The following is a 23,013-nucleotide window of genomic DNA, read 5'->3' as shown; positions in this document are numbered from 1 at the left end:
AGCTTGATGTGCCCCATGCATCTTTGCACCGAGGTGGCCAAGTCCCAGTTCTGCTGAAGAAGATGAAGTCATGGGGAAGATAGTGTATCATGGGCAGATGTTTGAGAAGTCGCCACTGCATGGGAAGAACTATGGCACACACGACATGTACTTCAGGTACTGGGACCTGACGACTGCTGGCACACTCACACTGTGCTCTGTGTTACCATGACATGGTTGCCTCTCACCGAGTCCATGCACACTCTATTCAGGCCACAGAGGTTTTAAAAGAGACTGCAGGTCCACGACTCAAAAATCAAATTCCTGATGGCTTACCACGTGTTGAGTCAGCACAAGCAGCACTCCACCAGTGCTCAGGATTTTCTCCTAGACCTAGAGACCCAGAGAGTACAAAAAACAAACAAACAACTAAAAAGAGAGGAGAGAGTGCTTGCCTTGTATGCTTAAAGCACTAGGTTCAGTATGTGTGTGTGTTTGTGTGTGTGTGTGTGTGTGTGTGTGTGTGTGTGTGTGAGAGAGAGAGAGAGAGAGAGAGACAGAGAGAGACAGAGAGAGTAACAGAGACAGAGAGAGACAGATACAGAGACAGAGAGACAGAGAAAGAGAGTGACAGAGACAGAGAGAGAGACAGAGACAGAGAGAGACAGAGACAGAGAGAGGCACACAGAGAGTCAATGATACACACATGCACAGAGACAGAGGGGGGGAAAAGCCTATAATAAAGGTATAATGGGCAGTTTGGTGGTTATAACATCATCTTTCCCAATCTCTGTATAATTTCAGCTATTTAAAATTTATAAGGTATTGTAATTCATCCTCTGCATTATTCCAAATAATTACGTTTTTGAGACAGGGGCTTATGTAGCCCAAGCTGACCTTGATCTCATGACCCTCTTGTTTCAGCCTCCCAAGTGCTAGGATAACAAGTCCGTACCACCATGCCTGGCTATAATTTTGAACTGGCTTAATAAAAGAAGGTTTTGGCAATCGTGTAAGCTTTGAAGGAGAGGAAGAAGACAGGATCATGGTCCCTCGTGTCACTAGGAAGCCCCATGGCCACTCCAGACAGCTTGCCTCCAAACTTCTTTTATTTGAGGGGGAAGATAAATCTCTATCTTAAGTGACTGTTATTTCACCTCTTTTGTTTTGAGTAGCCAAACAGAATTCCAACTGAAATATGCTTTTGCCCTTTGACTCAGCAATTCCACTGCCAGGAATTTGTTCTATAGATATTTCGGCACTGTGCAAAATGATGTGTGGCCAGGGTCATTCGTTGCAGCAAAAGATGGGAAGCAAGCTGTGTCCCTCCGTGGGGACGGTTCAATAAATTAGGACATCCATAGTGATAAAGCAGGCATCATGTGTTTGGAGGCAATGCATCCATTAGTATGAAACGGTCTCTACTGCATGTTGTTAAGAGAAAACACAGAGCCTGTGAACGATGCTTGTGCTTCCACAGACATAGGCATGTGCATAAAATGCTTCTGCAAGGACCCACAGCAATTGGAGTCTAGGGGGAAATTGAATGACTTGGTAGAGGGTGGGGTGGGGGTGTTTTCACTGCATTCCTTTTGCGTGATCCCATGAACATTTTTTGTTATTTTGTTTTTTTTTTTTTTTTTCTGGAGCTGAGGACCAAACCCAGGGCCTTGTGCTTGCTAGGCAAGCACTCTACCACTGAGCTAAATCCCCAACCCCCACATGAAAATTTTTTGAGAGAAAGTCTCACTATATAGCCCAGGTTGGTCTCAAATTCAACATCTATCCATGCCCAACTTAGTCTAAACTAAAAAAAAAAAAAATCAACATTATTCATTTTATTTATTTTTAAGACAGGGCCTTTAATAGACCTGGGTGTGTTGTTTTGAGCAAAATCTCATTGTTTGCTTTTAACCAATCAAGACTGAGGATCCAGGGGCTGGGGTGAAAGCCCGCTGGTTCAGAGAGGGAGAGAAAGCTCCAGTTCACCTTCCTCCTTAACCTACATCCCGAAAGAAGGACATTTTCCTTCTATATGCTTCTCAAAACCCTTCAGACCGAATGCTCCTCCTTCCTACTTCCTGTGCATTTCTCTATCCATCCTCCTGGCTCCTTCTTCCTCTCCATGTTTTTTCCCCCTATGTTCACTCCCTGCCAACTGGTTGTTTGCTCCACCTCTAGACCCATGGTCAACTTTGTTTAATCCTCTTTACAAGAAACAGAAAGCTCTCTGAATTAAAGGTATGTGCTGAGGCTGAGCCTTGCAACTAGAAAACAAGGTTTTCCAGTAAATTCCACAATCTCAGGTTCACAGTGCGATCAAATCTCCTGCAGCACAGGTGGCCTTGAATTTATTATGTAATCAAGGATGATCTTGAACTTCTGATCTTTCTGCCTTCACCTCCTCAGTGCTGGGATTACAAGTCTGGGCTACCGCGTCTGGTTGATATAATGCTAAGGATCAATGCCGGGGTCTCGTGCATGCTGGGTAACCGCTCTGCTAGGTGAGCAACGTTTCCAGCTCCAGGTGAAGCTTTAATCTATTAAGGAAACAACATTAAAAATAGAAAACACCCTCACATTCTAACACACATAGAACAAAGCATATTATTTCCTTAAACATTCTCTCTTTTTCAGATTCAATAATAAAGATCCCCGTGTCTGGCCTGCCTAGTGTGTTTTATTTTATCCTTCTGTACTGGCATGACCATCCGTGGGACAACCCTTCCCTCTCCACTGCTGCCCAGTAGCCTGATCCTCACAGCACATTTGAAGTTCACTCCAGCCAGGATGAGACCCTAGACTTAGAGCTTACTGCTCAGCAGATGAGCTATTGGCTTGGCCTTAGAGAACTAGTGTGGTGCTCGCTTCAGCAGCCCATATACTAAAGTTGGAATGATACAGAGAAGACTAGCGTAGCTCTGCGCAAGGATGACACACAAATTCATGAAGCATTCCATATTAGAGAGAGAGAGAGAGAGAGAGAGAGAGAGAGAAGAGAGAGAGAGAGAGAGAGAGAGAGAGAACACTAGTGTGAAGCAAAAAGTGATTTTCTTTTCTTTTCTTTTCTTTTTTTTTTTTTTTAGCAACAAATGAATGACAGTGAGGCCACACCAAGAGGCCCACAGGGGCGGCATAAACAGGAGCGGGCTCACTGTGCTAACTTTCTCTGCTTATGTCAGTTGCTGGGACTTTGCCTATGGAAAGGGGTGGTGGATGAATCTGTTTTGTTTTATCCGAGGATCTCTCTCCTCTTTTCTCTTGCTATATAATACATACACGAATGTCACATAGTGACTCAACTCTGTAGAACTTTCTGTGCCCCGTTTGCACCTGCCTCAGCTTCCTGACTGTGAACCCTCTGTCCTAGCCCACAGGCACCCTCGTCGTTTGTTTACTTTTTTTTTTTTTTTTTTTTTTTTTTTCGGGGCGGGGGGTCGAACCCAGGACCTTGCGCTTCCTAGGTAAGCGCTCTACCACTGAGCCAAATCCCCGACCCCGTTGTTTGTTATATGAACAAATGAATCCCATAGAGACATAGGCAGACACCCAGTACCCTCTTCCCTACAGCATATGGTTATCGTGGACATTGTCATCATTTGAGACTGTCGTCTTTGTGAAGACCCAGCTCAGTTGTACAACCCCATTGATGAATGGCAGGAAATAGCAGTTCAATGAATGAAAAGCAGAATGGATGAGTGAATGAATGGGTTTCACACCAGCTGTCTGAGGACCAAGCCCATTGCTAGTCTACCCCGCATGGCCTATGAGGGAAGAATTCTCACACACTATACTGCATGCATCATTGGGGAAATATGGGAAGACTTCATGAGCAAAGACAGATAGCATCCCACAGTCTTCCAGGGTGTTCCATGTGTCTCAGCAAAGTGTCCTCTGTGTCTGTTTCTGTTCGTGCCCCTCTTCCCAGCTTCTGCGTTCATGATAGATAAAGTTCCTGTGTCAGGGAAAGGACTCACGAGGATACTCACATTTTGATAAAGGTCCCAAATAAATTGGGAGAAAGTAAATGCTGCAATGATTCCTAAATGCCACAACTATTATTTAATGACACCCAAGCTATGAATAACACTCTTGGATGGAGTGGCACAATAAAACGTGTTGTGGTTTAGTCACACAATCACAATGGAGAGTCTGTCATACTCTCTTGTTTCTATCACCCAAGAATGCCTGTTAGACTCAAATGAACGTGTGTTGCTTTAGGGAGCGTCTTTAATTTAGTCTACTTTTCCAAAACCATAATGCATTCTTATTTGCATCCCATTTACTGTTATAGTAACGGATTGCCACACAGTTGACTGAGACCCAGCCATCCCTCTGGTGTAGTGTCGCCTCCTCTAGACCCACTTTAGAAGAGCACTCCTGAGGGGATAGAACACTGTCAACTCTTCATCCTCCTGTTTTCATAACCATGGCCTGGTGTCAGATGTGGTAAGGGGTGTGTGTGTTCCAGCGCACACTTATGAGGGAATGTCAGAGAGACAGACAAGAAGAGGATGTGAGAAGTGGGTTGGGGCTACCAGAAAGAAGATGGAGTTTAATTTCTACTTCTTCCATTTTCCTAGCAGGTTGGCCTGAGGCAGGCCAAAACTTCACAGAGCCTCAGTGTCATCATAAGTAAATGGGGTTGATAACAGAAGTAGCTACCTCATAGGATTATTGTACTGACACCACACTAGTGGTGTTGCATGTGCTATAGATGTGTACTCCGGAGGCAGAGGAAGAAGGATGACACAAGTTCAAGGCCAGCCTGGTCAATGTAGAGCTTTCTAGGCCAGCCAAGGCTACACAGAAAACCCTGCCTTGCATTCTCTACAGCCACCATAGTGACAGCACCTGTGGAGTGCAGGCCATGACATATAACAAAGCCATCACTAAAGGATATCCCCTGCATGTTTGCTTTTTCTTCAGATATACTGAAGCAGGCATAAAAAGACTTAGCCTGGCATGTGCCCCTATCAACATTGAAGGCCCCATATTCAGCTTGGGATGAGTCTTCTCACTGGAACAAAGTGAAATGAACAGGCAGACCCTGGTACACGGTCCATCAGGGAGCCCTGTTCTCTAAGTCACATCTGAGATGCATCCTGGGGATAGTCTGCTTCTCCAAGTACTGAATATTCTGGAACAAGGTAAGAGTTTAACTCACAAGGGTTTCTGGACTCCAAATCAGGGGCTATAGAAAGCAGGAGACAGAAGATTCTTTTTCAGAAGAGGGACAAGCCCTTCTGCAGGATCTATTGAGTTATAGCCTAGGCCTCTCTCCCCCAAAATGGGACCCTGTGTGCCAGAGGCAGGGCAGATTTGTCTCCACAGCCTTGCCTTGATTGGGCTGCTGTAATAACTATCATGCTCTCGGGACTTGAACAACGAATGCTGATTTCTGGTAGTGCTGAAGACTGGGGAGCCACGGACAGGAGTCCAGGATGGTCAGGTTCTGGTGAGTGCCTGTGTCAAACTTGAAAACGGCAAGGAGGAAAAACTAAATCCACAACTGTTCAATTAAAGCAAGCTTTATTTGGTACTGGCCAGGAAGACGGACCCTGGCCAGGTTGATACTCTGGATTCCTAGAGAAGTAGCACTGAATTAAGTCACTCAGGTGCCTATAAAAGTCAAAGCCACAAGGCTCCAAACTTTCTGCCTTTGTCCAACTGGGGGCAAGCATACATGCTGATGATGTACCTCCTGCTTATGTGTGATCAAGCACAACCTTGTTTATGGAAGTGCAAACATGTGGCTTGTTATCTTACATGACTTACAGCCCCCAGCATTTCAGGAAATTATCTGTCACGGGAGAGTGTGGCTCACACCTATTCTTGGGTAGCAGAGATTTATCCTCATAGTGGCTCTACAAGGCAGGAAGAAAACTAGACAGCTCTCCAGAGCTTTTTCTTATTAGGGTACCAATCCCATTCACCAGGGCTCCACTCTTATAGCCCAATCCAATTACTTCCTAAACATCTTACTTCAAATTGCCCCAATAATGGAGCCAAGGCTTTAATACACGACTTTCAGGAGATACTCACATCGAGTCCACTGCGAGCCTACAAGGGCATGAGCCTCAGATTAGCAAACCGTGAGCAATGAGCTCAGAGCTTGGAGTCTTGTGAAGGTCTCAAGGGACCTTTCCAGGTCCTGATTTTCTTTTTTGTGACAAAAGATTGTTTCGAAGGGGCTTTGTTTCTCGGACATCCTGTAGACGGCAGAGTAGAAGAAAATGCTGGTCTTAGTGATTTGCTATTGTTAGCTTTCTGTCACCATGACAAAATACTGGAGATAATCAACTTTTTACACATACACACACACACACACACACACACACACACACACACACACACACACACGAGAGTTACCAGGCCCTCAGTCTGGTAGATTCAGAACATGACCTACTGGCACTGTTAGCTTGAGTCTATGATGGTTTACCATAGCAGGATTATGTGGCAGAGCAAAATATGACCAGAGAGTGAAAGAGAAGAAGAGGGGGGAGTCCCATTGTCCCCTTCAGGCACCTACCTCCAGTGACCTAAGGGCCTCTCATGAGGCCTCTTGAGAGTTCCACCCCAGAAACAAATCCTGGGACACGAGTCTTTAAGGGGTACTGAGGACCTAAACAACAGCACTGTCCTGGGTGCATCATCTGCTTGTCATTCTTTTTAGTGCCAGAGACATTTTTAATGCAACTGCACAGAGAACCAAAGTTTATGGTCACTCAACCGTATTGCTGATAGAACCATGGTCACTGTACCTGCTTGGCCCTTATTGTCCATGAAATTGATGAAGATGGGTTTCTCAAGTCTTTTCTGACCTTTCCATTTCCTGACAATGGTGACAGCATGGTGAGGAAGGCTGGCAGGTGTTGGGACAGGGATGTAGGCAGGGCATGGTGGACTACTTTGAGGGTGATATATTCAAGTTGGCACTTCAGTGGCAAGTAGGAGTGAGTTATTGGGGGTGGAGAGGAAATGGGGTATTTGGGGAAGGGATCGTTCCCTACGAGGGCAAAGAGCCTGTCTGCTGCTGTATTCCAGCCTCTAATAACACATAGACTAGTTGAATGAAAGGGCAAGTAGAGATCAAATTTCTGGGGCACCAAAGAAGCTGAAAGACAGTCAGTGGCCTACTGTGCTATTTCGGAGGTTCTGAGCAGCAGACATGGTGGTGGTGGTGGTGGTGGTGGTGGTGGTGGCGTGGCGGTGGTGGTGGTGGTGGTGGTGGCGGTGGTGGTGGTGGTGGTGGTGGTGGTGGCAGCGGTGGTGGTGGTGCTTAGTTTAAATCGCCACACCTCCTACAGGTACTGGAACAAAGACTTGGGTGTAAGTTGTTATTTAGGATGCACAGGGAAGAAGTATGGGAAATGAGGAGAGAGAAGAGGCAGTATGTGTGGAGATCTACGCTGAACAAGTCAGCACTAAGGGTCGGTAGAACCAGATCCCACTTTGTGGAGCATCACACTGTGGGAAGGGCATGGCCTTTGTCTACTCTTCTGCTCATTGGCGGAGGAGCATCCTTTGGGATGCTGCATTCTTAGTACTTGTGGCTGCTCTCCTGAGGGGCTGAGCATGCCTCCACAGAGCTGGAAAAAGTCCCCAAGAAGAGGAACATTAGAGGCAAAGGTCACCAGCCTTCTTTGCACACCGTCCCCCAGCTACCAGTGAGCCCAGAACAGGGTGGAGAGAATTGGGTACCTAGCCACGGTGCCCTCTGCAAAGGCAACACAGGTACTAGGTGCAGGTGCCTTTTGGCTTTGGGAGTGAAGTTTGGGAGTGAAGGTTTGAGGTGCCTTTGGATGGGAAGCTGATTTCTTCTCCCTTTACACAAACAGTTACTACTGTAGCTTGGTGTCCTGGGGTTTGGGCTGAGTTTATCTTGTTTGAGGCACCCTTGAATCACACTTGTGAGTAGGAGGGCAGGCGCAAGAACCAGCAAAGAGGGATCAACAATGTCCCCGCTTATTCTGGAGCCAAACCTGCTCTTAAAGTAGCTCTGTTAAGCCTAAGGCTGGACCTCTGTGAGCCCCAGTATCTAGATGCATCCTTCAAAGGTGTGTGCGCTTGGCCCAGGCAGTTTTTCTTCTGGGGCTTCTAGTGTTGTCATGGTGTCTACTTTTTAAGAGTCAGGCTTCCATGTGCCAGGTGCTACTGTAATGCTGTGGGAAGCAGTGGACAAGAGGCTGATGAGACAGAGACGTAACTAAGCCTGTCAGGGCAGGGATGTGCAAGGCAGAAGGTCAAGTAGGGTAAGCCCAGTGATACTGCAGCCCGAAGACTAAGGGACAGAGGCACTGGTGGAGGCTTGGAAGTTAGAGCAAGCTGACCTGGACATTTTATGGGCAGCACAGCCTGTCCCTTACTGGATTCCCTGGGAGTCATTTCCTGAGCAGCACAGTACCATCTTTGCAATTACAGTTTCTTTGCAGGAGTTTGGGGGAGCTTCTGCCTCCCCCATGAGAAATGTACCTTGAGAACTTTTGCTTTTGTGTGTACCTGCAGTATACTGTTAGGGGTTAGGAAATGGTGTGACTGGCCTATATAGCTGGTCAGCTGGCTTTTCATAGAAGAGTGACACTGCCCTAAACCTGATCATTATTAACCTTGGAAGGGGGTGAATAGATAGATGTCATGACTAAGACTCTCCTCTCCTCTCCTCTCCTCTCCTCCTCCTCTCCTCTCCCTCTCTCCTCTCCTCTCCTCTCTCCTCTCCTCTCCCTCTCCTCTCCCTCCCCTCCCCTCCTCCCTCCTCTCCTCTCCCTCTCTCCCTTCTTCTTCTTCTTCTTCTTCTTCTTCTTCTTCTTCTTCTTCTTCTTCTTCTTCTTCTTCTTCTTCTTCTTCTTCTTCTTCTTCTTCTTTTCTTTTCTTCTTCTTCCTTCTTCTTCTTCTTCCTTCTTCTTCTTCTTCTTCTTCTTCTTCTTCTTCTTCCTCTTCTTCTTCTTCTTCTTCTTCTTCTTCTTCTTCTTCTTCTTCTTCTTCTTCTTCTTCTCCTCCTCCTCCTTCTCCTCCTTCTCCTCCTCCTCCTCCTCCTCCTCCCTCTCCCTCTCTCTCTCTCTCTGTCTGTCTGTCTGTCTGTTGTCTGTGTTTGCACACATGCATTCCTGCAGATCCCAAAGCTGTGGCCTTCTCTTTCAGTGTCCCCTCAACTGCTTGTGTGACCAGAGATCATCTTGTAGTCTCAGTCAGACCTAGGCTCCATAGGCTGCTTTCTCCCAGCCTAGACCCCCTTGTTTGCAAATGCAGGTCAAATGTCCCTCACTTGGGATGGTATTCTCAAGTTTCATCCATTTGCCTGAAAAATTCATGATGTCCTTGTTTTTAATAACCAAGTAGTACTCTATTATGTATATGTACCACATTTCTTTATCCATTCTTTAGTTGAGGGACATCTGAGTTGTTTCCAGTTTTTGGCTACTACAAACTGCTATGAACATAGTGGAGCACATGTCTGTGTGGTATGGTTGAACATCTTTTGGGTATATGCCCAGGAGTGGTATAGCTGGGTCTTGAAGTAGATCTATTCTCAACTTTCTGAGATGCGGCCAAATTGATCTCCACAGTGGTTGTACAAGTTTGCATTCTCATCAGGAATGAATGCTCCCTTTGCTCCACATCCTGACCAGCATGTGCTGTCACTTGAGTTTTTGATCTTAGTCATTCTGAGTGAAAGATAGAATCTCAGGGTTGTTTTGATTTGCATTTTCATGATAACTAAGGACAGTGAAACTCTAAGTGCTTCCTGGCCATTCTCTGTTTATCTCTGCACTCCATTTTTAAATTGGGTTATTTGGTTTGTTGGTGTTTAGTTTCTTAAATTCTTTATATATTTTGTAGAGTTGGTGAAGATCTTTTCCTATTCTATAGGCTGCCATTTTGTCCTATTGACGATGTCCTTTACCTTACAGAAGCTTTTCAGTTTCATGAGGTCCCATTTATTAATTGTTGATCTTAGTGCTTGAGCTGTTGGTGTTCTGTTCAGGAAGCTGTTTCCTGTACCAATGTGTTCAAGGCTATTCCCCATTTTCTCTTTTATTAGATTTTGTATATTCAGTTTTATGTAGAGGTCTTTGATCTACTTGGATTTGAGTTTTGTACAGGGTGATAAATATGGATCTATTGGCATTCTTCTATATGCTGACATCCAGTTAGACTAGTACAAGATTCCACTTAGCAAGGTTAAATCAAGATCAGGTAAACAATGTAAATTGTCCTATAACCCCTAAGAAAATAGAAGCAGCCCCGGAGAGTTAAGTGGCGAGTGTCTGCAGTGATGTGGGGCGCCCTGTCCCAGGCTTGCATCTCCTGTGCCTTCTGTCTGGAGGCTGAGGAACAATGCTCAGCCCAGGCGATGGGCCGAGTTGCCAATGCTAGTCAGCTCTCCTGTTTTCTGTGTGTTCTAACACACAAGCAGATGTTAACAAGTAAACAAGTATTTACTCATTTATGTCCACCAACCTCAAACACCCCCAAGTTCCTCTGAATCATCTGATCTACCAATCCTGCTAATCCTGCTGTGTCCTGGGTCTCCTGGTGGCTTTGAGTGGGAGTCTGGAGCCCTGCCTTGTTTTCCTAAGTGGGGTCATTCTCTCCCACCCCCACTCCTGTCTGACTTCTTTCTCCCTCTCCTCTCCATTCAGCTGGTAAGACGTTTTAGGGTAGTCAGATATAGAAAAAAAATTAGATTTCAAGTGAATGAACAAATTTATTTTGTATTGTTTAAAAATTTCATACATGCATGTAATGTGTTTTGCTCAAACCCAAACCCCATTCCCTCACCTCCAATTTCTCCCCTATTCTTTTCATCCTCACTTTACCCTCTCAAATGTATGTGTTCTGTTTTTTAAATTAAAAATAGATTTTTTCATACAATATGCTGTTTGTGTTTTTTTCTCTTCCCACTCCTCCCATATCCTCCTCAGCCAACCAAATCCATACCCTTTCTCTTTCTATCTATCTTTCTTTCATTCTTTCTCTCATTAGAATACAAACAGGTATTGAAATAATAAAACAAAATAAAAATGAGCCAGGATAGGACAACAGAGAGGAAGAAGAGACAAAGAAAAAGCACAGGAAGCACATGGAAGCAGGGACACACATAGAAATCTCACAAACACACATAACTAGAAGCAATATTGTACGTAAAAGACATGTAAGGGAAAAAAAGCCCTGACAGAACATTAAAGGACCTCCAGTGCCATTCAATTCCTTTTCTGTTGTTCATCTACTGTTGGGTATGGGCCCTACCCTGAAAAGTGGTTTTATATCTATTGAGAATCCACTGGAGAGGACTAAGTTTTCACTTGAGAGCAGTTACGAATTGGAGATAGCTTCTGGGAGAGGGATGGGGCTTGTGTTCACTTCCCTTCTTAGTACAGGAACGCATCTGGCCCAGACCTATGACAACCCTGTGTGTGCTGGGACTTCATGTGTGCATCAATCTTGTTGTGTCTGGAAGGCGTTGTTTCCTTGGTGTCCTCCATCCCCACTGGCTTGTACAGTCTTTCCTTCTGAGCTTCAGAGGGGAAGGATTTGATGGCGACATTCCATTTAGGACTGAGTCTTCCAAGGTCTCTCATTTGCACATTGGCTAGTTGTGGGTCTCTATATTTGTTCCCATTTACTGCAGGAAGAAGCTTCTCTAATGATGGCTGACCAAGACACTGATCTATGAATATAGCGGGATGTCAGTAGGAGTCATGATATTGCTATGTACTTTGGATTGTGTTTTTAAATCCACTGAGTCCGTTTAATACTACCTGTATGATCATGGCATAAGAATTTGAGCATCTGTTGGATAGTGTCTCAGGGACCACATCCCTGAAGAAAACTGACATTCTCTCTCCAGTAGCTGTTAATTGCCAAAGGTTCTTAGCCAGGAGTGGAGGGTTCTTGAAGTTGTCCCCATCTATGCTGGGGTTTTGATGGGTTAATTTTGTACAGGATTTGTGCTTCTGGCCCTTTGTATCCCACTGAGATCCCAAGTTTGGAGACTGGTCAGGGTTGCTCCCAGGGAAGTCTAGAGAGAGCTGAGTTAGAGACAGGAAGACATTTCTGCTTCCTGACTATGGATGTAGTATGAACAGCTGTCTCAAGCTCCTGTCACCCTGGCTTCCCCAGCATGTGGGCTATGTGTATATTTGTTGTCAGAGCAACAAGAAAAGTAATACATTTAGAGCTTACCATGGGCAGGGCATTATGCAAACTTTTATGGGTATTAACTTCTCTGACTACCTATGAGTATAGATATTAATATGAGTACTACTTTACAGATGAAGAAACTAAGAAATGAGGAGCCCTCAAAGGGATGTCATGTGACCTTTCAGGAAGACAACTTTGTGATCCTTGAAGACCGAAGGATCAGTTTCCTTTCTGGGCTTCTCTGACTCTGGGATTTACCCAGGGCAGCACTGTGTGCTCAGAGTCCAGGCCCCATGGGAGACAGAGGATTCAACTTTTCAATTTTAGCTGAGCAATATTGTGCTGGTAAATATCTAGCCAGCAACGTTACAATGTTTGCCCATTTCTGTGGTGTAAATTCTGTCCAGCAGGATCTACCTTAAATTCATTGTGGGGTTAAAGAGATGCACACAGCCCACTTACTCTACAGAGCCAGTATAAGCCAGTTGCATCAACCATGGGGGTTACAGAAGAATGTTTCCCTTTCCACAGGAAAATGAGGAGAATGTGTCCTTACATAAACTGAAGACTTGGGCTATGCCTACAGTGGTGTTTTTTATTATTAGTGTTATGATTATTTCCTAATATAAATTGTCTCATGTGTCAATTGGCCAAACTTAGCTTTATGCTCATGTATACAGTAGGCACACTTTTGTCCTTCACATAAGCAAAACAGTCCCCTTCCTTCATGCTCTAGAGCAGTGCTTCTCAAACTTTTTCATGCTTTGACCCTTTGATATGCAGCTACTCATGTTGTGGTGGCCCCCAGACCATAAAATTATTTTTATTCGAACTTCATAACTGTAATTTTGCTACATTTATGAATTATATTGCAAATATCTGTGTTCTCTGGTAGTTTTAAGCAACCCCTGTGGAAGGGTTATTTAACCTTCAGCGGGGTTGCGAAACACAAGTTGAGAATCACTGCTCTAGACAGGTCTGTAGCTTTAAAATTTTCAAAGCCCACTTTTAATGATGGTTCTTAAACAGTTTAATCTCTCTTCTAGTCCACTACCTACCACAGGTAGTGGGAAAGAAAGGACGTGGGGGGAAGTGGACCTGTTTAGAAATTGTTCTTTGGAACAAATCCCATCTATGTTGTCAGGAAATTAGCAGTTCAGTTCACAGGTCAGCAGTGGCATCTTGACCCACTAGCAAACTCTTCACAAATATAGCAGCAGTCCAGTTTGGTAGAGTCAGCATAGCAAATACTGTAAGGGTCCGTGATTCTTTGAAGAATGATATCCTGGACTCGAATATAATGTAAATAAAAAGAGTGTTCTATTCTGCAGAAGTCCAGCATGCTGGGGTCTACCATCTACTAAGATGTAGAGATGCCCAAGTGAGCTTTCATACAAGATTTAAAGCACCTTGGAGGAATTCCCGGGGAGGGGTAGGTGACCTCTATCATTGGTTCTATCTCTAGGGACATTCCAGAACCATCACTGAGGAAGTCAGGACACTGCTGATGATCCACTGTCCTTGCCTCAGACCAGGTGGCGAGGCAGCTTCTGAGACCTGGACTTGCCTGGGCTTGTCCAGTTCTTGGAAACAGAGATTTAGGCGTAGTCTTCTTACCTGCCAATTTGAAGTCAGGGAGTCAGCCTGTCTCAACACGAATCACGGCCTATCAGAGACTGCCAGGCCTCAGCTGAATTGGCAAAAGTCAGCAGGAGAGATTCAAATCAGCAGGGATGCCAGGAGAAGTTCTCTGCTGCACCTCTCTCAGTGAATCAAAGATCAGTGAAGATGTGAGACCAAGAAGTGTTGCATAACTAGCTCTATCAGCAAGCCCTGTCAAACCTCCATCACTGTTCACTGAGTCCTATTTATACACCCTCCAAACATCACCTGTCCTCCATGGGTCTTGCCTTACTGCCTGTCTTGCTTCAGCACGTGAGTCTGACTTAGCAAAACTCCACATGAGTCTGTATCAGATGACATCACTCTGCAATCAGCCTGAGTCCGAGGAAGCGGCAAGACGCCACCAGCACACCACCAAGAGTTTTTGCTTTGTTTTATTTTGTTTTTTGGTGCACTTTTCTCTATTGACTCTCAACAATGCAGAGCTCAATGGTGCATGCAAGGCAAACCAATACAAGCGTGTCCTTATCGAAGAGTCCTTTATCACATGTCCTTTCACGTGCTTGCTTTAACAGAACAAACATCCTTTCACCCATGTCAACTTCAGGAAAACACTCCTTCACATGTTTGCCTCAGCAAAACACCATCCAGCACAACCGACTTCCCAAAGAACCCTGAAGTTTCCACTTCACAGGTCTGCTTTTCAATGATGCCTCTCTAATTATTCTCAGCTTCTGTGTTCTTCCCTCTCTCCAAAGTTCTGTAGTTAAGTGGGTGTGGCTGTAAGGAGATGGGCCTTGGGCATGACTGCTCCCTCATGGCAGGGGGCTACAGCAACTTCCAGGACCAAGTGTGGGCCAGGGTGGGTGTGAGGCCTTGTACAAATTCTCTTAGGTTTCAGTAATAACTCACTCCGCCTCTAAAATCTTGAAGGTGACCTATTTCATTCAGCCCAGGTAGCCAAGCAGCAGACAATTGCCTTCTAAAACAGAGAATAACTCTTGACAATTGATCATCAGATAGATGTGCTAAGTACCCTAACTTCTTTGTCCTTTCAGCTTTGCCACCTGTAGGGAGGGCATAACAATTCCCACCTCATAGTGGTTTGTGAGGATTAAATGTGTTAGTTTATTAAACATTCAGAACAGGAAAAAAAAATCCCATTCAGAATGGGCCTGCCACTTATTTATCGAGTGTGAAAAATGTTTGCTACTGTTGTTATTATAAATTGTACTAAGAGGTGAGAAAACTCTCAGCTTCAAGATCTCTTTCAGGAGCTGGGGTACTGGTGGTTATGAGGAAGTCTGCTAAATAGGAATCTGCTTGTGTTTCCTCTCTTGCTGGGTGCTGCTAAAGGAAAAAAAAGCTATTCAATGATACTCGTAAAGGCACAGCCAGGAAGGTTTATTCAGGGCCAGTTTGATAGGTTTAAAGAGTGCTGTAATGGGATTGTGTGGTGTGGATAGAGATTGGGTTCAACCTCAAGGCAGCAGGGCAAGTGGGAATTTATAGCAAAGGGAAGAGCAGCCTCAGCGGATGGGGAATTACTGACCATTCTTCAGGGCTTAGAGAACATCTGGCTAAGCCCACCTAACAAGAGTCTTACTGAATAATGCCAGGATGGTCAGCCATCATCCAGAGGATAATGGGAGTTGATGTTTGGTCTGACATTAAGAGTGCTGCATTTTCAAGAGTGAGTGGTTGGGGTACCACATTGACTTGATCAAGTTCTTTGTTAAAAGTGTATTTTACAGATAGGTCTGAGAATAGACCTAAAGCTCCTAATAGTCAGGAGCTTGACGAATGGTAGCCTGATAAAGACTAGTGGTCAAGTTCAGAATCCTTCAGGGCTTGGATTCTTGTCTCAGACACATACACAGATCTATGTTCGAGTCATAATCTGGACCCTAAGCTATCAGGGACATTAGAAGTAGATGAATACTGCATCTAGCAGTGTGGCCAAAGAGTGCAGGGTAACTCCTTTCAAGTACTTCTTTTTGGAGTATCTCAAATGGGTTTCTGAGCTCACAAGAAGTCTAAGGCCCACCCTGGACAGGGTACATAAAGGAGGAGACAACATATTGCCACAGGGAGGTGCTGGCCTGGGCCTTCCTTGCCTTTAGTTTAACCCAGAGGTTTGTGCCTAGAGCAGCAGCTAATCCCAAGATTCACCATAAAAAAACCAACTCCACAATTTTGGGCCACAATTGAAGCAAGCTTTATTAAATATTAAATACTGGCCAAGAGGTAGGCTTTGGTCAGGGCCATTCTCAGGAATTTCTCAGCCTTGAGAATGGCCTTGAGTCACATGTTGCAGGGGTTTCTAAGGACAAACCTATAGGCCACTGTACTTTCCCATGAGACTTTGTTATTTTTTCAAGAACTACAATTTCCAACATCCCAGGAAATTACCTGGTTCTTGGTCAGGTGGGACTTACAGGCGAATTTTGGGCATTACACGGCCCTCACCTCCCTCCCAAGATGTCAGTGTCTCAGTTGTAAGATGGAAGGCTGAGCCCCATTATCTCTGAAAGTTCTTTGCATCTCGAAGACCTCTCCATTCTGTCTCCTGGTCATGAAGAGGAAAAGAAAATAAAGAGGAAGCTGGACTTTCAAGACCCTAAGTTTTGGCTTCTGCAGCCCTGGGTGTGGCAGTTGCCTGGAGTGATTCTCTGAGGGGAAGATTGCCCAGGAGCAGGAAAGACCTTAGCACCTAATGGGGGGGTTGTAATGGAGGGTAATTTGAGGGGTAAGAGAAGAGGGGATAAGGAAGCACCTGAAGAGGCGCTGGTACAGATGCATGCTCAAATGACATGCAGGGCCATGGCTCCTTTGCAATTTGCCCTTCATCCTACATTGGGAAGACCCTTGTTCCCGATGCCTGGCTTTCAGATGAGACTGCCCAGCATGGAGCTGCCCCAACCTCTGCCCAGCCAGCAGTGGGGATGTGACCAACCTGGAGAAGATGAGCCATTTTCAGAGACCAGAGAGAGAGAGAGAGAGAGAGAGAGAGAGAGAGAGAGAGAGAGAGAGAGAGAGAGAGAGAGTCTTCTTTCTTTGGACTAACTAGCTGTGTGAACCAAGACAAGGGTTACTACTGCTACAATAAAACACCATGATGAAAAACAGCCCGGGGAGGAAATGGTTTATTTCTACACTGGTCTGCCATTGAAAAAAGTCAGGACAGGAACTCAGACAGGACCAGAACCTGGAGGCAGGAACTGATGCAGAGACCACCGGGGAGTGCTGGTTACTGGCTTGTGCTTCGTGGCTTGCTCAACCTGATTTCTTAAAGACCTTAAGAAAGGGACCTCCCTAATCAATTGCTAATCAAGAAAATGCCCCACAGGCCTGTCTACAACATGATCTTATGGAGGCATTTTCTTAATCGAAGTCCCCTCCTCTCAAAGGACTTTAGCTTGTGTCAAGTTGACATAAAGCTACCCAATATACCAGGTCAATGTATTTTGTGAGCTTTTGGAGGCAAGTTCATTCTATGTATCCTAAGCTGGCCTAGAGCTTACCTTGTAGTCCAGACTGTCTTTAAACTCATCGTTATACTCTTGTATCAGTTTTTCAAGACATTACAGAGGTGATGTCACATCTGGCTCAATGAAACAACCTTCGAATTGGTGGGACCAATCATCATCTTTGCTACTGTATGGGGAAAGCCTGCTTGAAAGTGGAGCGAACTCAAGGGAAAACAACAGCAAGAAGAGATTTCCTACTTGCATAATTTGGGCTTCTGCATGGAACTAAACCGAGAATCATCCTTGGGCTTTCCATTTGTTTGCTCTAGCAATTTCTTCCTTTCGACCATTCCAATTTGAGTTGAATTTCCATTAATCACTTTTATGTTAATTTTCAAAGTCCTAGCACATGCAATGTCCAGTGAATGTATTATTGAGTCTGGATGATATGGTAGATCCTTTATGATCAGGGTGGTCCTTGGACCAGCAGCACCTGCATGTCCTGGGTAGATAGATCCATGATGATCCATAGAGTCAGAACCTTCTGGAACCCACAACTCCGAGTTGGTTTGCTTGATGCAGCAGCTGAGAGGTCTCATGCTTCTGTACCTAGCATGGAGTGGAAACCTGCCTCTGTGAAGGGCACAGCAGAAGAATTTTCCAGAGGTGGTGGGTGGTCATGCAGAAGTGAAATAAGGACTGACCTTCTGGACACAGGGCCTAGAAGTTGGCTGTGTCCCAAGGATGGAATCCACAAGGACCCTGGGAGAAAATTTCTACCATGTCTTGTACTAGTTTCTCTTCCTACCACTATAACATATCTTCATTCTGCCCTCATAACACAGAACACAACATGAATATTTTTTTACACTTCCAAAGGCTCAGGCCATCTGCATATGAGTAAACACATACACACACACACAGACACATACACACACACACACACACACACACACACACACGGAACTATAAACTGCCTCGAAAATATGTTGTGAGTTTTCATTTTTCTTCTAAGATTCATCATTACAGTGAATCAATTTACCCTGGAACTAATCCAGATGTTTCTGAAACCAGTCAACTGGAAGGAAGTTAGAGATATCAGAAAATTTCTCTGGCTTAAACCTGAGCAAAATAGTCGGTAACTGGGACTTCATTCTAACTGGCGGCTGTGAGGATTTGGCCTGTGGTCTTATGTTTCCAGTGACTGGTCGGATGCTGTGTTCTCGTTTCTATTTCTCTGAGAGGTGATGTCACCAAAGACCCACACGGCACCTATAATCAATTATGGATATAGGTCCCAAATGGCATCCTTAGGATGTTAGCAGGTGCCAGAGGTCTGGGTACCTGAGATGTCAAAAAGACTGAGGCATCCTTAGGGAACAAGGGAGACCCTTGAGGGTTACTGGGGATTTTTGTTGTTTGTTTCTATGAATTTTAATAGCTGACAAAGAATTTTTTTTCTGTCCAGAGCTTGCTGGAGAGCAGGCAGAGGTATGGATAGAGGTAGGAAGGAGCCGGAAGCTGGGTTTTCCTGCTACCGGTCAACAGCTTGTTAGGGATTCTAGTCAGGCAGAAATGTTTTCCTGTTAGCTCATTACAAACTCTAACAAGGTCCCAGCTCCCAGTCGAGCCTGCCTTTCTCTTTCGGGGGATAACAATGAACAGTATATTGGAGCCTTTGGTAACTCATCTGTTACAACGCGTTATTTATAGGTTGGGAGAGCTCTGGAGTAGGGAGAACCAGGGGAGAGCAGGAAAAGAATGCCTTGCATAGCAAGGCGGCCAGACACAGGGCTTATTGGACACCTAGAATTTTTAAGGGATCTGATCCCTGCTATATATGTGAAATACAGACAGGTTTCTTTCTTGTGCTTGGAAGCAGGGAGTTTCATGGCCGCATGCTAGTTGGGGGAACAGAAGCAAGTCACCATCTTGCCTTGGTTTATAAGGAAAGTCCTCAGACTTTGGCTTTGTAGGTTTTGTGGTTATCATTCTTAGTGATCCAAAATATATTTACATGTTAATCATTTCCAGCTTCAAAATGGTCCCTGGCTCCTTCATTCCTAGTCTCTAAATCTCAGTTACTTTATTTGTTCTTCAAGGAACTTTTTAAAATAACCTGACCCAAGCTAGCACTATTCCAAGAATATCTCCCATCTCAAATTCTCTATTTAAAACATATAAGAGATGATTTCTGCAATAGCTTATGAAAATTGTTAGTTCACCTACATCTTGATAATTCCTAATGAATATCCAAGTTCTATCTGTCCTTAGGGCTCATCCAAAGCACTGTTTTATCCATGATTATTCTAACTTTCACTGGATGTCTAAAGCATGGCCCAAATAGGGATTAGTAAACTATAGCCTGTAGACCCAATCTGGCCCATCTCCTATTTTTTACAAATAAAGTTTCATTGGGACACAGCCATATTTATCCACAGTATTGTGTGTGTTAAATAGAATAACAGAAGATAACAACAGTATATCTGGAAAGGAAGTGGAAACGTAATTCCATTCAATGGAGTTTTGGCCCATGACTGGGCCAAAAGGAGGGAGGGAGAGCATTAGACAGCAATAATACAATGGTGTGGAGGTCTAAAATGTGATGGGATCTTAGGGAAGAGGAGAAGCTTCCCCTTTGGACCTTGGAAAGAACCTTCATTCAAAATGAGAATGTGTGTGTGTGTGTGTGTGTGTGTGTGTGTGTGTGTGTGTGAGAGAGAGAGAGAGAGAGAGAGAGAGAGAGAGAGAGAGAGAGAGAGAGAGAGAGAGAGAACAGGAGAGAAAGTTGAAAGAATGGGGAGGAGAGGGGCCACCTCTGTAGCAAAATACCTCCCCAACCCCCAACCCCCTCATCTCCTTCAGACCAAACAAAGGAAACAGGAAAGACCCGACCTTTTAGAACCCTTCAGAGGTGGTGGGTAGTTTCTATCATGTGATTTAGACCAACAGAGCTGAATTGACAAAGAGCATGGGCTGCTATGGTAAATTGAAAACTGTCAACTCTTAAGGTATAGACCACTTCTTAACTCTCTTCCACAGAGAGCCTCAGGGAGGAATGGCCCGATTCAGGCTGTGACATCAAACTGCAGCAGTCCCTTGTTCTAACAGTCCTGGGCTGCTTTTCACCACAGTAGAAAATCCAAGTTGCAATAGAGACCATATGAACTTCAGAGCCTAAAATACCTACTAACTCCTTTACAGAGGAAAAGCACATCTGTCCTCACTTAAACCATAAAATTTAGCATTTCAATTTATAGGATGCATTCTTGAATTCTCATGAAACCTTTTGAGATTATTTTTCCTCTTCTCCCCTTCCACTCCGGCTCGCCCATCTTTCTCGCTCTGAACTCTCCTCACATTTCTTCTGTTTCTTTGATGTTTTTTCACTTTCGAAAAATTTCAAATAGTCATTTATTTATGTGTCTGTTTTGCATAATACTCATATGCAAAGCCTTGCAGGGCAGAATCTCATTAGAGCCATCCCTGCATCTCTTCAAGACTCAGCAGAAGGGGAATCAGGAAATAACTTTGCTGTTTGCAGAATCGGAGATGGCTTCTTCCTGGCTTCTCTGAATTACCATGAAGACCTCAGGAGTTTTGTGCAATGGTATGACATTATGAAGAGCCACACTCCATCTCCCTTGAGGGTAACTAATCCTGCCCTTGAATTGGAAGCCAAAGGCCACTTCCTTAGTGGGGAAGATATGTCTCAGAGGGAGGGATACTTTGAGACATCACAGAAAAATGACAGGATGCTTTTGATTGTGGTTCATTGTTGTTGTAAATATTTAATCTCAATCAGGGGTTTCTACCCTGCCTTAGATCATTCAGTTCCCAGATAAAAGACACAGAACTTTTATATTTACAATAAGTTTAGTCAGCACTGGTGCTGGGCAGATATCTACCCTCTATGCTATTATCTTTTCTTTCCTGCTAATAACCCTGAGATATGACTTGCCATGTTCTGCCTGGGCCAGCCAGTTGGAGAGTGGCCCTCATGGCCATGTTCTCATGATTCATCTACTCCATGGTGGCTATTCCTCTCTTCACCTCTCTACTCTCCTCCTCATGGTCTCTTGCCTCAGATCTCAAGCCCAGGAACCGAAACTCCACCTACTTCCTTTTTGTCCCTTATAGGCTGCGGGCATCTTTAATCAACCAATAATTTTAAATTAAGGAACACAGTTACATAGCATCATTTGGTGTATGTGAGGATTCCCTGGTCCCTGCGGCAACCAGACCTTGGGGACATTATTTAGCATTATAATACATAGCAACAGACCAAACCTCCATAGTTCATTCTCTCCTTTCTTGTCTAATGCAAGCCTATGTATGGAATTTTCAGTGTGTTTTGTTTCTATCTTCAGGATATAAAAACAACAGTGTGGTGGTAGTTGGGATAATGTGTCCTTCAAGATACCCATGCCTTAGTCCTGAACCTTGCGGCTCTGTTACTTTACCGAGCAAATGGGAATTTGCAGCTACGTTTAGAATTATGGACTTTTAGATTATCCAGTTTGATCCTCTGAATCCTTGAAAGTGGACATGGGAGGCAAGAGCACACAGTATGGCAAGGACTTGGTCTGTTGTTGCAGGCTTTGAACATGGAGGAGGCAGCCAATAGCCAAGGAGTGCAGGCATCCCAGAAGACTGAAATGCAAGGGAGAATGATTCCTTTGCAGGATCTACAGATGTTTTGAGTCTCAGACTGAAGAAACTTCTGTTCTGTAGGTTAGTAAGCCAATGCATTTGTACTAGTTGAGACATCAGGTTCATGGTAACTTGTTATAGCAGCAGCAGCAGCAGCAGCAGCAGCAGCAGCAGCAGCAGCAAAGTAACTATAGGCATGGTCATATTTTTCAACTGGAATGGCTGTCCCCTGTCACAAATGGTTCAATGACTCAGAGGTCATATGTATGCAGAATAAACTAAACTAAACTAAACTAAGCTAAACTAAGCTAAACTAAACTACCAAACACCTAATTAGTGCTGCCCAGAGTCCTGGAGCTAAAGATGGTTAGTTGTTTTGGAAATCATGACCTTTGCCCCTTAAAAAAAGAGCTAAATTGGGCAAAAGTGGATGGCAGCAGCAATTTCATTTGCTAGCAGTCTACTTGGGAACAGAGGATGGACTGGCCTTATTGCTTGGTTGTTATTTCATGTGTACACTGAGTACGTTTGGATTGTAGCAACAGCTGAATTTTGGTCCTCAGAGAACCAAGAACCCCAAAGTTCATGATGTCGTGTGATTTTCCCTGGGCATTTCTCAACTTACAAAATAATGGGGGTAAATCCTGTATTGGTTGTCTATTACAACAGTACTACTGAATAGAAAGTCAGGTTCAGTCTCAGTCACTTAAAACAGTAACTGTAGTTGTGGTTGGGTGTGGGCTGACCAGCCCTACTGATCTGAGCTGGGCTGCAGTGCATAGCTTTGCTCATCCATCTGAGGTGAGCCAGAGGCTAATGGGGTAGGATAGCCCCATCTATGTGGCATGGCTGTTCTATACATGCTGGCTCATCCTCCTGAGACTTGGGGTTTTTTCTTTTTTCTTTTTTTTTTCTTATTGATGAGGGATGAGGAGAGAAAGAAGTGTATAAGCGTGTTGAGATTTTGTCATGGAAATGGCATTCTGCTAGACTCCATTGGTGAAAGAAGTATGCGTCAGCTTATAGAACAAGGACAGACTGAAGCCCTGGGTGGGAGGACATATCATGGCACATTGCAAACTCAGGAGAAGGATGGAGAACTTGGGTAGTTTGTGTAGTCAAATTGATACAAAATTTCTCCGAG

The 23,013-nt window shown here is 44.5% G+C and overlaps 1 non-coding gene and 1 pseudogene across 1 annotated transcript; one reads left to right on the top strand and one right to left on the bottom strand.

The window, feature by feature from the left end:
- The window catches only part of LOC116906166, a 113,936-nt pseudogene that overhangs the window by 36,629 nt on the left and 54,294 nt on the right, over positions 1–23,013 (bottom strand).
- Positions 2,840–2,945, top strand: LOC116906328. Its single transcript, XR_004388615.1, has one exon. It is a non-coding gene; the product is annotated as a U6 spliceosomal RNA (small nuclear RNA).

This window comes from Rattus rattus, chromosome 7, assembly GCF_011064425.1.
Source record: "Rattus rattus isolate New Zealand chromosome 7, Rrattus_CSIRO_v1, whole genome shotgun sequence".
Classification (NCBI taxonomy): domain Eukaryota; kingdom Metazoa; phylum Chordata; class Mammalia; order Rodentia; family Muridae; genus Rattus; species Rattus rattus.
The sequence above is the reverse complement of the archived record's forward strand: the minus strand, read 5'-3'. Positions and strand labels throughout refer to the sequence as shown.